Source organism: Cynocephalus volans, chromosome 8 (genome assembly GCF_027409185.1).
Source record: "Cynocephalus volans isolate mCynVol1 chromosome 8, mCynVol1.pri, whole genome shotgun sequence".
In the NCBI taxonomy this organism is placed as follows: domain Eukaryota; kingdom Metazoa; phylum Chordata; class Mammalia; order Dermoptera; family Cynocephalidae; genus Cynocephalus; species Cynocephalus volans.
Genome location: NC_084467.1, coordinates 158,123,500 through 158,139,271, shown reverse-complemented (window position 1 = coordinate 158,139,271; position 15,772 = coordinate 158,123,500).

The following is a 15,772-nucleotide window of genomic DNA, read 5'->3' as shown; positions in this document are numbered from 1 at the left end:
TAAACCGCATAAAATCAAATTGAACCGGTTTAAACCGCATAAAAACGGATTGAACCGGCTTAAACTGGTTTAAACCGGATTGAACCGGTTCAAACCGGTTTAAACCTGATAAAACCGGAATGAACTTTTTAAAACCGGTTTAAAACGGATAGAACCGGATAGCAACGGTTTAAACCGGATAAAACAGGATTGAACTGGATTAAACCGGTTTAAAACGGATAAAACCGGTTTAAACTGGATAAAACCGGATTGAACCAGCTTAAACCGGTTTAAACCGGATAAAACTGGGTTGAATCGGTTTAAACCGGATGAAATCGGATTGAACAGGTTTAAACATGTTTAAACCGTATAGAACCGGGTAAAACCGGTTGAAACCGGATAAAACCGGATTGATCCGGTTTAAACCGGTTTAAACAGGATAAAACCGGATTGAACTGGTTTATACCGGTTTAAACCGGATATAACCGGTTTAAACTGGATAAAACCGGACTGAACCGGTTTAAATCGGTTTAAACCGGATAAAACCGGATTGAACCGGATTAAACCGGTTTCAACCGGATAGAACCGGATAGAACCGGTTTAAACCGGATAAAACCCGATTGAACCAGCTTAAACCGGTTTAAACCGGAGAAAACCGGATCGAACCGGTTGTAACCAGTTTAAACCGGATATAAACGGATTGAAGCAGTTTAAACCGGTTTAAAACTGATAAAACCTGAATGAACCGGCCTAAACCTGTTTAAACCCGATAGTACCGGTTTAAACTGGATAAAACCGGATTGAACTGGATTAAACTGGTTTAAACCGGATAGAACTGGTTTAAACTGGATAAAACTGATTGAACCGGTTTAAACCGGTTTAAACCGGATAAAACCAGATTGAACCGGTTTTAACCTGAGAAAACCGGATTGAACTGGTTTAAACCGGTTTCAACCAGATAGAACCGGATAGAACCGGTTTAAACTGGATAAAACTGGATTGAACCAGCTTAAACCGGTTTAAACCGGATAAAACCGGATTGAACCGGTACAAACCGGTTTAAACCGGATAAAACCGGAGTGAACTGGTTTAAACCGGATAAAACCGGATTGAACCGGTTCAAACCAGTTTAAACCGGATAAAATAGGAATGAACTGGTTTAAACCGGATAAAATCGGACTGAACCAGTTTAAACTGGATAAACCGGATCGAACCGTTTCAAACCGGTTTTAACGGGATAAAACCGGAATGAACCGGTTTAAACAGGATAAAACCGGATTGAACTGGTTTAAAAGGTATAAAACCGGATTGAACCGGTTTAAAACCGGTTTCAACCGGATAGAACTGTATAGAACCAGTTTAAACCGGATAAAACCGGATTGAAGCGGTTTAAACCGGTTAAAACCGGATAAAACCAGATTGAAACGGTTTAAACCGGATTGAACCGGCTTAAACCGGATAAAACCGGAATGAACTGGTTGAAACCGGGTTAAACCGGAAAAAACGGATTGAACCGGTTTAAACTGGATAAAACCGGATAGAACCGGTTTAATCCGGTTTAAACCAGATAAAAACCAATTGAACCGGTTTAAACCGGTTTAAACAGGATAAAACCGGATTGAACTGGTTTATACCGGTTTAAACCGGATATAACCGGTTTAAACTGGATAAAACCGGACTGAACCGGTTTAAATCGGTTTAAACCGGATAAAACCGGATTGAACTGGATTAAACCGGTTTCAACCGGATACAACCTGATAGAACCGGTTTAAACCGGATAAAACCCGATTGAACCAGCTTAAACCGGTTTAAACCGGAGAAAACCGGATCGAACCGGTTGTAACCGGTTTAAACCGGATATAAACGGATTGAAGCAGTTTAAACCAGTTTAAAACTGATAAAACCGGAATGAACCGGCCTAAACCTTTTTAAACCCGATAGTACCGGTTTAAACTGGATAAAACCGGATTGAACTGGATTAAACTGGTTTAAACCGGATAGAACTGGTTTAAACTGGATAAAACTGATTGAACCGGTTTAAACCAGTTTAAACCGGATAAAACCAGATTGAACCGGTTTTAACATGAGAAAACCGGATTGAACTGGTTTAAACCGGTTTCAACCAGATAGAACCGGATAGAACCGGTTTAAACTGGATAAAACCGGATTGAACCAGCTTAAACCGGTTTAAACCGGATAAAACCGGATTGAACCGGTACAAACCGGTTTAAACCGGATAAAACCGGAGTGAACTGCTTTAAACCGGATAAAACCGGATTGAACCGGTTCAAACCAGTTTAAACCAGATAAAACTGGAATGAACTGGTTTAAACCGGATAAAATCGGACTGAACCAGTTTAAACTGGATAAAACCGGATCGAACCGTTTCAAACCGGTTTTAACCGGATAAAACCGGAGTGAACCAGTTTAAACCGGATAAAACCGGATTGAACCGGTTTAAACCAGATAAAACCGGATTGAACCGGTTTAAACTGGTTTCAACCAGATAGAACCGGATAGAACCGGTTTAAACTGGATAAAACCGGAATGAACTGGTTTAAACCGGTTTAAAACGGATAGAAGTGGATAGAAACGGTTTAAACCGGATAAAACCGGATTGAACCGGTTCAAACTGGTATAAACCGGAAAAACGGGATAAAACCGTTTTAAAGCGGTTTAAACTGGATAAAACCAGATTGAACCGGTGTAAGCTGATTAAAACCGGATTGAACTGGTTTAAACTGGTCTAAACCGGATAAAACCGGTTTAAACCGGACAAAACCGGATTGAACCGGTTTAAACTGGTTTCATCCGGATAGAACCGGATAGAACCGGTTTAAACTGGATAAAACCGGATTGAACCGGCTTAAACCGGTTTAAACCGGATAAAACCGGATTGAACCGGCTTAAACCGGTTTAAACCGGATAAAACCAGATTGAACCGGTTCAAACTGGTTTAAACCGGATTGAACCAGCTTAAACCGGTCTAAACAGAATTAAACCGGTTTAAACCGGATAAAACCGGATTGAACTGGCTTAAACCGGTTTATACCGGATAAAACCGGATTGAACCGGTTGAAACCGGTTTAAACCGGATAAAACCGGAATGAACTGGTTTAAACCGGTTTAAAACGGATAGAAGTGGATAGAAACGGTTTAAACCGGATAAAACCGGATTGAACCGGTGTAAACCGGTTGAAACCGGATAAAACCGGATTGAACCTGCTTAAACCGGATAAAACCGGAATAAACTGGTTTAAACCGGGTTAAACCGGAAAAAACGGATTGAACCGGTTTAAACTGGATAAAACCGGATAGAACCGGTTTAATCCGGTTTAAACCAGATAAAAACCAATTGAACCGGTTTAAACCGGTTTAAACCGAATAAAACCGGATTGAACCGGTTTAAACCGGTTTAAACTGGATAGAACCGGTTTAAACCGGATAAAACAGGATTGAACCGGTTTAAACCGGCTTAAACCAGATAGAACCGGATAGAACCGGTTTAAACCGGATAGAACCGGATAGAACCGGTTTAAAGCGGATAAAAACGGATTGAACTGGTATAAACCGGTTTAAACTGGAGAAAACCGGATTGAAGAGGTTGAAACCGGATAAAACCGGATTGACCCGGTTTAAACCGGTTTAAACCGGATAAAACCGGATTGAACGGTTCAAACCGGTTTAAACCGGATAAAACCAAATGGAACCAGTTTAAACCGGATAAAATCAGATTGAACTGGTTTAAAACGTATAAAACCGGATTGAACCAGTTTAAACCCTTTTAAACCAGATGGAAACGAATAGAACCGGTTTAAACTGGATAAAACCGGATTGAACTGGTTTATCCGGTTAAAACAGGATAGAACAGGATAGAACCGGTTTAAACCGATTTAAACAGGATAGAACCGGACAGAACCGGTTTAAACGAGATAAAACCTGATTGAACCGGTTTATACCGGTTTAAACAGGATAAAACCGGATTGAACCGGTTTAAACCGGTTTCAACTGTATAGAACCGGATAGAACCGGTTTAAACCGGATAAAACAGGATTGAACTGGTTTAAACCGGATAAAACCGGATTGATCCGGCTTAAACTGGTTTCAACCGGATAGAACCGGATAGAACCGGTTTAAACTGGATAAAACTGGATTGAACTGGCTTAAACTGGTTAAAACCAGATTAAACAGGATTGAACCGGTTCAAACTGGTTTAAACCGCATAAAATCAGATTGAACCGGTTTAAACCGCATAAAAACGGATTGAACCGGCTTAAACTGGTTTAAACTGGATTGAACCGGTTCAAACCGGTTTAAACCTGATAAAACCGGAATGAACTTTTTAAAACCGGTTTAAAACGGATAGAACCGGATAGCAACGGTTTTAACCGGATAAAACAGGATTGAACTGGATTAAACCGGTTTAAAACGGATAAAACCGGTTTAAACTGGATAAAACCGGATTGAACCAGCTTAAACCGGTTTAAACCGGATAAAACTGGGTTGAATCGGTTTAAACCGGATGAAATCGGATTGAACAGGTTTAAACATGTTTAAACCGTATAGAACCGGGTAAAACCGGTTGAAACCGGATAAAACCGGATTGATCCGGTTTAAACCGGTTTAAACAGGATAAAACCGGATTGAACTGGTTTATACCGGTTTAAACCGGATATAACCGGTTTAAACTGGATAAAACCGGACTGAACCGGTTTAAATCGGTTTAAACTGGATAAAACCGGATTGAACCGGATTAAACCGGTTTCAACCGGATAGAACCGGATAGAACCGGTTTAAACCGGATAAAACCCGATTGAACCAGCTTAAACCGGTTTAAACCGGAGAAAACCGGATCGAACCGGTTGTAACCAGTTTAAACCGGATATAAACGGATTGAAGCAGTTTAAACCGGTTTAAAACTGATAAAACCTGAATGAACCGGCCTAAACCTGTTTAAACCCGATAGTACCGGTTTAAACTGGATAAAACCGGATTGAACTGGATTAAACTGGTTTAAACCGGATAGAACTGGTTTAAACTGGATAAAACTGATTGAACCGGTTTAAACCGGTTTAAACCGGATAAAACCAGATTGAACCGGTTTTAACATGAGAAAACCGGATTGAACTGGTTTAAACCGGTTTCAACCAGATAGAACCGGATAGAACCGGTTTAAACTGGATAAAACTGGATTGAACCAGCTTAAACCGGTTTAAACCGGATAAAACAGGATTGAACCGGTACAAACCGGTTTAAACCGGATAAAACCGGAGTGAACTGGTTTAAACCGGATAAAACCGGATTGAACCGGTTCAAACCAGTTTAAACCGGATAAAATAGGAATGAACTGGTTTAAACCGGATAAAATCGGACTGAACCAGTTTAAACTGGATAAAACCGGATCGAACCGTTTCAAACCGGTTTTAACCGGATAAAACCGGAATGAACCGGTTTTAAACCGGATAAAACCGGATTGAACCGGTTTAAACCAGATAAAACCGGATTGAACCGGTTTAAACTGGTTTCAACCAGATAGAACCGGATAGAACCGGTTTAAACTGGATAAAACCGGAATGAACTGGTTTAAACCGGTTTAAAACGGATAGAAGTGGATAGAAACGGTTTAAACCGGATAAAACCGGATTGAACCGGTTCAAACTGGTTTAAACCGGATAAAACGGGATAAAACCGTTTTAAAGCGGTTTAAACTGGATAAAACCAGATTGAACCGGTTTAAGCTGATTAAAACCGGAATGAACTGGTTTAAACTGGTCTAAACCGGATAAAACCGGTTTAAACCGGACAAAACCGGATTGAACCGGTTTAAACTGGTTTCAACCGGATAGAACCGGATAGAACCGGTTTAAACCGGATAAAACCGGATTGAACCGGCTTAAACCGGTTTAAACCGGATAAAACCGGATTGAAACGGTTCAAACTGGTTTAAACCGGATTGAACCAGCTTAAACCGGTTTAAACAGAATTAAACCGGTTTAAACCAGATAAAACCGGATTGAACTGGCTTAAACCGGTTTATACCGGATAAAACCGGATTGAAACGGTTGAAACCGGTTTAAACCGGATAAAACCGGAATGAACTGGTTTAAACCGGTTTAAAACGGATAGAAGTGGATAGAAACGGTTTAAACCGGATAAAACCGGATTGAACCGGTGTAAACCGGTTGAAACCGGATAAAACCGGATTGAACCGGCTTAAACCGGTTTAAACCGGATAAAACCGGAATGAACTGTTTTAAACCGGTTTAAAACGGATAGAACCGGTTTAAACTGGAGAAAACCGGATTGAACCAGTTTAAACCGGTTTAAACCAGATAGAAATGGATAGAACTGGTTTAAACTGGATAAAAACGGATTGAACCGGTATGAACTGGTCTAAACCAGATAAAACCGGATTGAACTGGTTTCAACGGTTTAAACCGGATAAAACAAGATTGAAACGGTTTAAACCGGATAAAACCAGATTGAACCAGCTTAAACCGGTTTAAACCGGATAAAACCGGATTGAACCGGTTTAAAATGGTTTCAACCGGATAGAACCAGATAGGACCGGTTTAAACTGGATAAAACCGGATTGAACCGGCTTAAACCGGTTTAAACCGTATAAAACCTGATTGAACCGGTTTAAACCGGATAAAACCGGATTGAACTGGCTTAAACCGGTTTAAACCGAATAAGACCGGATTGAACTGGTTCAAACAGGTTTAAACCGGATAAAACCGGAATGAACTGGTTTAAACCGGTTTAAAACGGATAGAACCGGATAGAAACGGTATAAACCGGATAAAACCGGATTGAACCGCTGTAAACCGGTTGAAACCGGATAAAAACGGATTGAAAGGGTTTAAACCGGTTTAAACAGGATAAAACCGGATTGAACTGGTTTAATCCAGTTAAAACAGGATAGAACAGTACAGAAACAGTTTAATCCGATTTAAAAAGGATAGAACCGGATAGAACCGTTCTAAATGAGATAAAACCGGATTGAACCGGTTTAAACCGGATAAAACCGGATTGAACCGGTTCAAACTGGTTTAAACCGGATAAAACCGGATTAAACCGTTTTAAAGCGGTTTAAATCGGATAAAACCAGATGGAACCAGTTTAAGCCGATTAAAACCAGATTGAACTGGTTTAAACCGGTCTAAACCGGATAAAACCGGTTTCAACAGGATAAAACCAGATTGAACCGGTTTAAACCAGATAAAACCGGATTGAACCGGTTCAAACCGGTTTAAACCGGATAAAATCGGAGTGAACTGGTTTAAACCGGATAAAAACGGATCGAACCGGTTTAAACCGGATATAATCGGATTGAACCTTTTCAAACCGGTTTTAAACGGATAAAACCGGAATGAACCGTTTTAAACCGGATAAAACCGGATTGAAACGTTTCAAACCGGTTTTAACCAGATAAAACCGGAATGAACCGGTTTAAACCGGACAAAATCGGATTGAACCGGTTTAAACCGGATAAAACCGGATTGAACCAGTTTAAACTGGTTTCAACCGGATAGAACCGGATAGAACCGGTTTAAACTGGATAAAACCGGATTGAACCGGCTTAAACTTGTTTAAACCGGATAAAACCGGACTGAACCGGTTCAAACCGGATAGAACCGGATAGAACCGGTTTAAACCGGATAAAACCGGATTGAACCGTTTTAAACCGGTTTAAACCGGATAAAACCGGATTGAACTGGTTTAAACCGGATAAAACCGGATTGAACCGGTTTAAACCGGTTTCAACCGGATAGAACTGGATAGAACTGGTTTAAACCGGATAAAACCGGATTGAAGCGGTTTAAACCGGTTTAAACCGGATAAAATCAGATTGAAACGGTTTAAACCGGATTGATCCGGCTTAAACCGGATAAAACCAGAATGAACTGGTTGAAACCGGTTTAAACTGGAAAAAACGGATTGAACAGGTATAAACCGGTTTCAACCGGATAGAACCAGATAGAACCGGTTTAAACTGGATAAAAGCGGATTGAACCGGTTAAAGCCGGTTAAAACCGGAGAAAACCGGGTGCAACCAGCTTAAACCGGTTTAAACTGGAGAAAACCGGATTGAACCGGTTGTAACCGGTTTAAACCGAATATAAAAGGATTGAAGCAGTTTAAACCGGTTTAAAACTGATAAAACCGGAATGAACCGGCCTAAACCTGTTTAAACACGATAGGACCGGTTTAAACCGGATAAAACCGGATTGAACTGGATTAAACTGGTTTAAACCGGATAGAACTGGTTTAAACTGGATAAAACCGATTGAACCAGTTTAAACCGGTTTAAACCTGATAAAACCAGATTGAACCGGTTTTAACCTGAGAAAACCGGATTGAACTGGTTTAAACCGGTTTCAACCAGATAGAACCGGATAGAACCGGTTTAAACTGGATAAAACCGGATTGAACCAGCTTAAACCGGTTTAAACCGGATAAAACCAGATTGAACCGGTACAAACCGGTTCAAACCGGATAAAACTGGAGTGAACTGGTTTAAACCGGATAAAACCGGATTGAACCCTTTCAAACCGGTTTTAAACGGATAAAACCGGAATGAACCGGTTTAAACCGGATAAAACCGGATTGAATCGTTTCAAACCGGTTTGAACAGGATAAAACCGGAATGAACCGGTTTAAACCGGATAAAACTGGATTGAACCGGTTGAAACCGGATAAAACCGGATTGAACCGTTTCAAACCGGTTTTAACAGGATAAAACCGGAATGAACCGGTTTAAACCGGATAAAACCGGATTGAACCGGTTGAAACCGGATAAAACCGGATTGAACCGGTTTAAACTGGTTTCAACTGGATAGAACCGGATAGAACCGGTTTAAACTGGATAAAACCAGATTGAACCGGCTTAAACCAGTTTAAACCGGATAAAACCGGATTGAACCGGTTCAAACTGGATAGAACCGGATAGAACCGGTTTAAACTGGATAAAACCGGATTGAACCGGTTTAAACAGGATAAAACCGGATTGAACTGGTTTAAAAGGTATAAAACCGGATTGAACCGGTTTAAACCGGTTTCAACCGGATAGAACTGTATAGAACCAGTTTAAACCGGATAAAACCAGATTGAAGCGGTTTAAACCGGTTAAAACCGGATAAAACCAGATTGAAACGGTTTAAACCGGATTGAACCGGCTTAAACCGGATAAAACCGGAATGAACTGGTTGAAACCGGGTTAAACCGGAAAAAACGGATTGAACCAGTTTAAACTGGATAAAACCGGATAGAACCGGTTTAATCCGGTTTAAACCAGATAAAAACCAATTGAACCGGTTTAAACCGGTTTAAACAGGATAAAACCGGATTGAACTGGTTTATACCGGTTTAAACCGGATATAACCGGTTTAAACTGGATAAAACCGGACTGAACCGGTTTAAATCGGTTTAAACCGGATAAAACCGGATTGAACCGGATTAAACCGGTTTCAACCGGATAGAACCTGATAGAACCGGTTTAAACCGGATAAAACCCGATTGAACCAGCTTAAACCGGTTTAAACCGGAGAAAACCGGATCGAACCGGTTGTAACCGGTTTAAACCGGATATAAACGGATTGAAGCAGTTTAAACCAGTTTAAAACTGATAAAACCGGAATGAACCGGCCTAAACCTTTTTAAACCCGATAGTACCGGTTTAAACTGGATAAAACCGGATTGAACTGGATTAAACTGGTTTAAACCGGATAGAACTGGTTTAAACTGGATAAAACTGATTGAACCGGTTTAAACCAGTTTAAACCGGATAAAACCAGATTGAACCGGTTTTAACATGAGAAAACCGGATTGAACTGGTTTAAACCGGTTTCAACCAGATAGAACCGGATAGAACCGGTTTAAACTGGATAAAACCGGATTGAACCAGCTTAAACCGGTTTAAACCGGATAAAACCGGATTGAACCGGTACAAACCGGTTTAAACCGGATAAAACCGGAGTGAACTGGTTTAAACCGGATAAAACCGGATTGAACCGGTTCAAACCAGTTTAAACCAGATAAAACTGGAATGAACTGGTTTAAACCGGATAAAATCGGACTGAACCAGTTTAAACTGGATAAAACCGGATCGAACTGTTTCAAACCGGTTTTAACCGGATAAAACCGGAATGAACCAGTTTAAACCGGATAAAACCGGATTGAACCGGTTTAAACCAGATAAAACCGGATTGAACCGGTTTAAACTGGTTTCAACCAGATAGAACCGGATAGAACCGGTTTAAACTGGATAAAACCGGAATGAACTGGTTTAAACCGGTTTAAAACGGATAGAAGTGGATAGAAACGGTTTAAACCGGATAAAACCGGATTGAACCGGTTCAAACTGGTATAAACCGGAAAAACGGGATAAAACCGTTTTAAAGCGGTTTAAACTGGATAAAACCAGATTGAACCGGTGTAAGCTGATTAAAACAGGATTGAACTGGTTTAAACTGGTCTAAACCGGATAAAACCGGTTTAAACCGGACAAAACCGGATTGAACCGGTTTAAACTGGTTTCATCCGGATAGAACCGGATAGAACCGGTTTAAACTGGATAAAACCGGATTGAACCGGCTTAAACCGGTTTAAACCGGATAAAACCGGATTGAACCGGCTTAAACCGGTTTAAACCGGATAAAACCAGATTGAACCAGTTCAAACTGGTTTAAACCGGATTGAACCAGCTTAAACCGGTCTAAACAGAATTAAACCGGTTTAAACCGGATAAAACCGGATTGAACTGGCTTAAACCGGTTTATACCGGATAAAACCGGATTGAACCGGTTGAAACCGGTTTAAACCGGATAAAACCGGAATGAACTGGTTTAAACCGGTTTAAAACGGATAGAAGTGGATAGAAACGGTTTAAACCGGATAAAACCGGATTGAACCGGTGTAAACCGGTTGAAACCGGATAAAACCGGATTGAACCTGCTTAAACCGGATAAAACCGGAATAAACTGGTTTAAACCGGGTTAAACCGGAAAAAACGGATTGAACCGGTTTAAACTGGATAAAACCGGATAGAACCGGTTTAATCCGGTTTAAACCAGATAAAAACCAATTGAACCGGTTTAAACCGGTTTAAACTGAATAAAACCGGATTGAACCGGTTCAAACCGGTTTAAACTGAATAGAACCGGTTTAAACCGGATAAAACCGGATTGAACCGGTTTAAACCGGCTTAAACCAGATAGAACCGGATAGAACCGGTTTAAACCGGATAGAACCGGATAGAACCGGTTTAAAGCGGATAAAACCGGATTGAACTGGTATAAACCGGTTTAAACTGGAGAAAACTGGATTGAAGAGGTTGAAACCGGATAAAACCGGATTGACCCGGTTTAAACCGGTTTAAACCGGATAAAACCGGATTGAACGGTTCAGACCGGTTTAAACCGGATAAAACCAAATGGAACCAGTTTAAACCGGATAAAATCAGATTGAACTGGTTTAAAACGTATAAAACCGGATTGAACCAGTTTAAACCCTTTTAAACCAGATGGAAACGAATAGAACCGGTTTAAACTGGATAAAACCGGATTGAACTGGTTTAACCGGTTAAAACAGGATAGAACAGGATAGAACCGGTTTAAACCGATTTAAACAGGATAGAACCGGACAGAACCGGTTTAAACGAGATAAAACCGGATTGAACCGGTTTATACCGGTTTAAACAGGATAAAACCGGATTGAACCGGTTTAAACCGGTTTCAACTGTATATAACCGGATAGAACCGGTTTAAACCGGATAAAACAGGATTGAACTGGTTTAAACCGGATAAAACCGGATTGATCCGGCTTAAACTGGTTTCAACCGGATAGAACGGGATAGAACCGGTTTAAACTGGATAAAACTGGATTGAACTGGCTTAAACTGGTTAAAACCAGATTAAACAGGATTGAACCGGTTCAAACTGGTTTAAACCGCATAAAATCAGATTGAACCGGTTTAAACCGCATAAAAACGGATTGAACCGGCTTAAACTGGTTTAAACCGGATTGAACCGGTTCAAACCGGTTTAAACCTGATAAAACCGGAATGAACTTTTTAAAACCGGTTTAAAACGGATAGAACCGGATAGCAACGGTTTAAACCGGATAAAACAGGATTGAACTGGATTAAACCGGTTTAAAACGGATAAAACCGGTTTAAACTGGATAAAACCGGATTGAACCAGCTTAAACCGGTTTAAACCGGATAAAACTGGGTTGAATCGGTTTAAACCGGATGAAATCGGATTGAACAGGTTTAAACATGTTTAAACCGTATAGAACCGGGTAAAACCGGTTGAAACCGGATAAAACCGGATTGATCCGGTTTAAACCGGTTTAAACAGGATAAAACCGGATTGAACTGGTTTATACCGGTTTAAACCGGATATAACCGGTTTAAACTGGATAAAACCGGACTGAACCGGTTTAAATCGGTTTAAACCGGATAAAACCGGATTGAACCGGATTAAACCGGTTTCAACCGGATAGAACCGGATAGAACCGGTTTAAACCGGATAAAACCCGATTGAACCAGCTTAAACCGGTTTAAACCGGAGAAAACCGGATCGAACCGGTTGTAACCAGTTTAAACCGGATATAAACGGATTGAAGCAGTTTAAACCGGTTTAAAACTGATAAAACCTGAATGAACCGGCCTAAACCTGTTTAAACCCGATAGTACCGGTTTAAACTGGATAAAACCGGATTGAACTGGATTAAACTGGTTTAAACCGGATAGAACTGGTTTAAACTGGATAAAACTGATTGAACCGGTTTAAACCGGTTTAAACCGGATAAAACCAGATTGAACCGGTTTTAACCTGAGAAAACCGGATTGAACTGGTTTAAACCGGTTTCAACCAGATAGAACCGGATAGAACCGGTTTAAACTGGATAAAACTGGATTGAACCAGCTTAAACCGGTTTAAACCGGATAAAACAGGATTGAACCGGTACAAACCGGTTTAAACCGGATAAAACCGGAGTGAACTGGTTTAAACCGGATAAAACCGGATTGAACCGGTTCAAACCAGTTTAAACCGGATAAAATAGGAATGAACTGGTTTAAACCGGATAAAATCGGACTGAACCAGTTTAAACTGGATAAAACCGGATCGAACCGTTTCAAACCGGTTTTAACCGGATAAAACCGGAATGAACCGGTTTAAACCGGATAAAACCGGATTGAACCGGTTTAAACCAGATAAAACCGGATTGAACCGGTTTAAACTGGTTTCAACCAGATAGAACCGGATAGAACCGGTTTAAACTGGATAAAACCGGAATGAACTGGTTTAAACCGGTTTAAAACGGATAGAAGTGGATAGAAACGGTTTAAACCGGATAAAACCGGATTGAACCGGTTCAAACTGGTTTAAACCGGATAAAACGGGATAAAACCGTTTTAAAGCGGTTTAAACTGGATAAAACCAGATTGAACCGGTTTAAGCTGATTAAAACCGGAATGAACTGGTTTAAACTGGTCTAAACCGGATAAAACCGGTTTAAACCGGACAAAACCGGATTGAACCGGTTTAAACTGGTTTCAACCGGATAGAACCGGATAGAACCGGTTTAAACCGGATAAAACCGGATTGAACCGGCTTAAACCGGTTTAAACCGGATAAAACCGGATTGAACCGGTTCAAACTGGTTTAAACCGGATTGAACCAGCTTAAACCGGTTTAAACAGAATTAAACCGGTTTAAACCAGATAAAACCGGATTGAACTGGCTTAAACCGGTTTATACCGGATAAAACCGGATTGAAACGGTTGAAACCGGTTTAAACCGGATAAAACCGGAATGAACTGGTTTAAACCGGTTTAAAACGGATAGAAGTGGATAGAAACGGTTTAAACCGGATAAAACCGGATTGAACCGGTGTAAACCGGTTGAAACCGGATAAAACCGGATTGAACCGGCTTAAACCGGTTTAAACCGGATAAAACCGGAATGAACTGTTTTAAACCGGTTTAAAACGGATAGAACCGGTTTAAACTGGAGAAAACCGGATTGAACCAGTTTAAACCGGTTTAAACCAGATAGAAATGGATAGAACTGGTTTAAACTGGATAAAAACGGATTGAACCGGTATGAACTGGTCTAAACCAGATAAAACCGGATTGAACTGGTTTCAACGGTTTAAACCGGATAAAACAAGATTGAAACGGTTTAAACCGGATAAAACCAGATTGAACCAGCTTAAACCGGTTTAAACCGGATAAAACCGGATTGAACCGGTTTAAAATGGTTTCAACCGGATAGAACCAGATAGGACCGGTTTAAACTGGATAAAACCGGATTGAACCGGCTTAAACCGGTTTAAACCGTATAAAACCTGATTGAACCGGTTTAAACCGGATAAAACCGGATTGAACTGGCTTAAACCGGTTTAAACCGAATAAGACCGGATTGAACTGGTTCAAACAGGTTTAAACCGGATAAAACCGGAATGAACTGGTTTAAACCGGTTTAAAACGGATAGAACCGGATAGAAACGGTATAAACCGGATAAAACCGGATTGAACCGCTGTAAACCGGTTGAAACCGGATAAAAACGGATTGAAAGGGTTTAAACCGGTTTAAACAGGATAAAACCGGATTGAACTGGTTTAATCCAGTTAAAACAGGATAGAACAGTACAGAAACAGTTTAATCCGATTTAAAAAGGATAGAACCGGATAGAACCGTTCTAAATGAGATAAAACCGGATTGAACCGGTTTAAACCGGATAAAACCGGATTGAACCGGTTCAAACTGGTTTAAACCGGATAAAACCGGATTAAACCGTTTTAAAGCGGTTTAAATCGGATAAAACCAGATGGAACCAGTTTAAGCCGATTAAAACCGGATTGAACTGGTTTAAACCGGTCTAAACCGGATAAAACCGGTTTCAACAGGATAAAACCAGATTGAACCGGTTTAAACCAGATAAAACCGGATTGAACCGGTTCAAACCGGTTTAAACCGGATAAAATCGGAGTGAACGGGTTTAAACCGGATAAAAACGGATCGAACCGGTTTAAACCGGATATAATCGGATTGAACCTTTTCAAACCGGTTTTAAACGGATAAAACCGGAATGAACCGTTTTAAACCGGATAAAACCGGATTGAAACGTTTCAAACCGGTTTTAACCAGATAAAACCGGAATGAACCGGTTTAAACCGGACAAAATCGGATTGAACCGGTTTAAACCGGATAAAACCGGATTGAACCGGTTTAAACTGGTTTCAACCGGATAGAACCGGATAGAACCGGTTTAAACTGGATAAAACCGGATTGAACCGGCTTAAACTTGTTTAAACCGGATAAAACCGGACTGAACCGGTTCAAACCGGATAGAACCGGATAGAACCGGTTTAAACCGGATAAAACCGGATTGAACCGTTTTAAACCGGTTTAAACCGGATAAAACCGGATTGAACTGGTTTAAACCGGATAAAACCGGATTGAACCGGTTTAAACCGGTTTCAACCGGATAGAACTGGATAGAACTGGTTTAAACCGGATAAAACCGGATTGAAGCGGTTTAAACCGGTTTAAACCGGATAAAATCAGATTGAAACGGTTTAAACCGGATTGATCCGGCTTAAACCGGATAAAACCAGAATGAACTGGTTGAAACCGGTTTAAACCGGAAAAAACGGATTGAACAGGTATAAACCGGTTTCAACCGGATAGAACCAGATAGAACCGGTTTAAACTGGATAAAAGCGGATTGAACCGGTTAAAGCCGGTTAAAACCGGAGAAAACCGGGTGGAACCGGCTT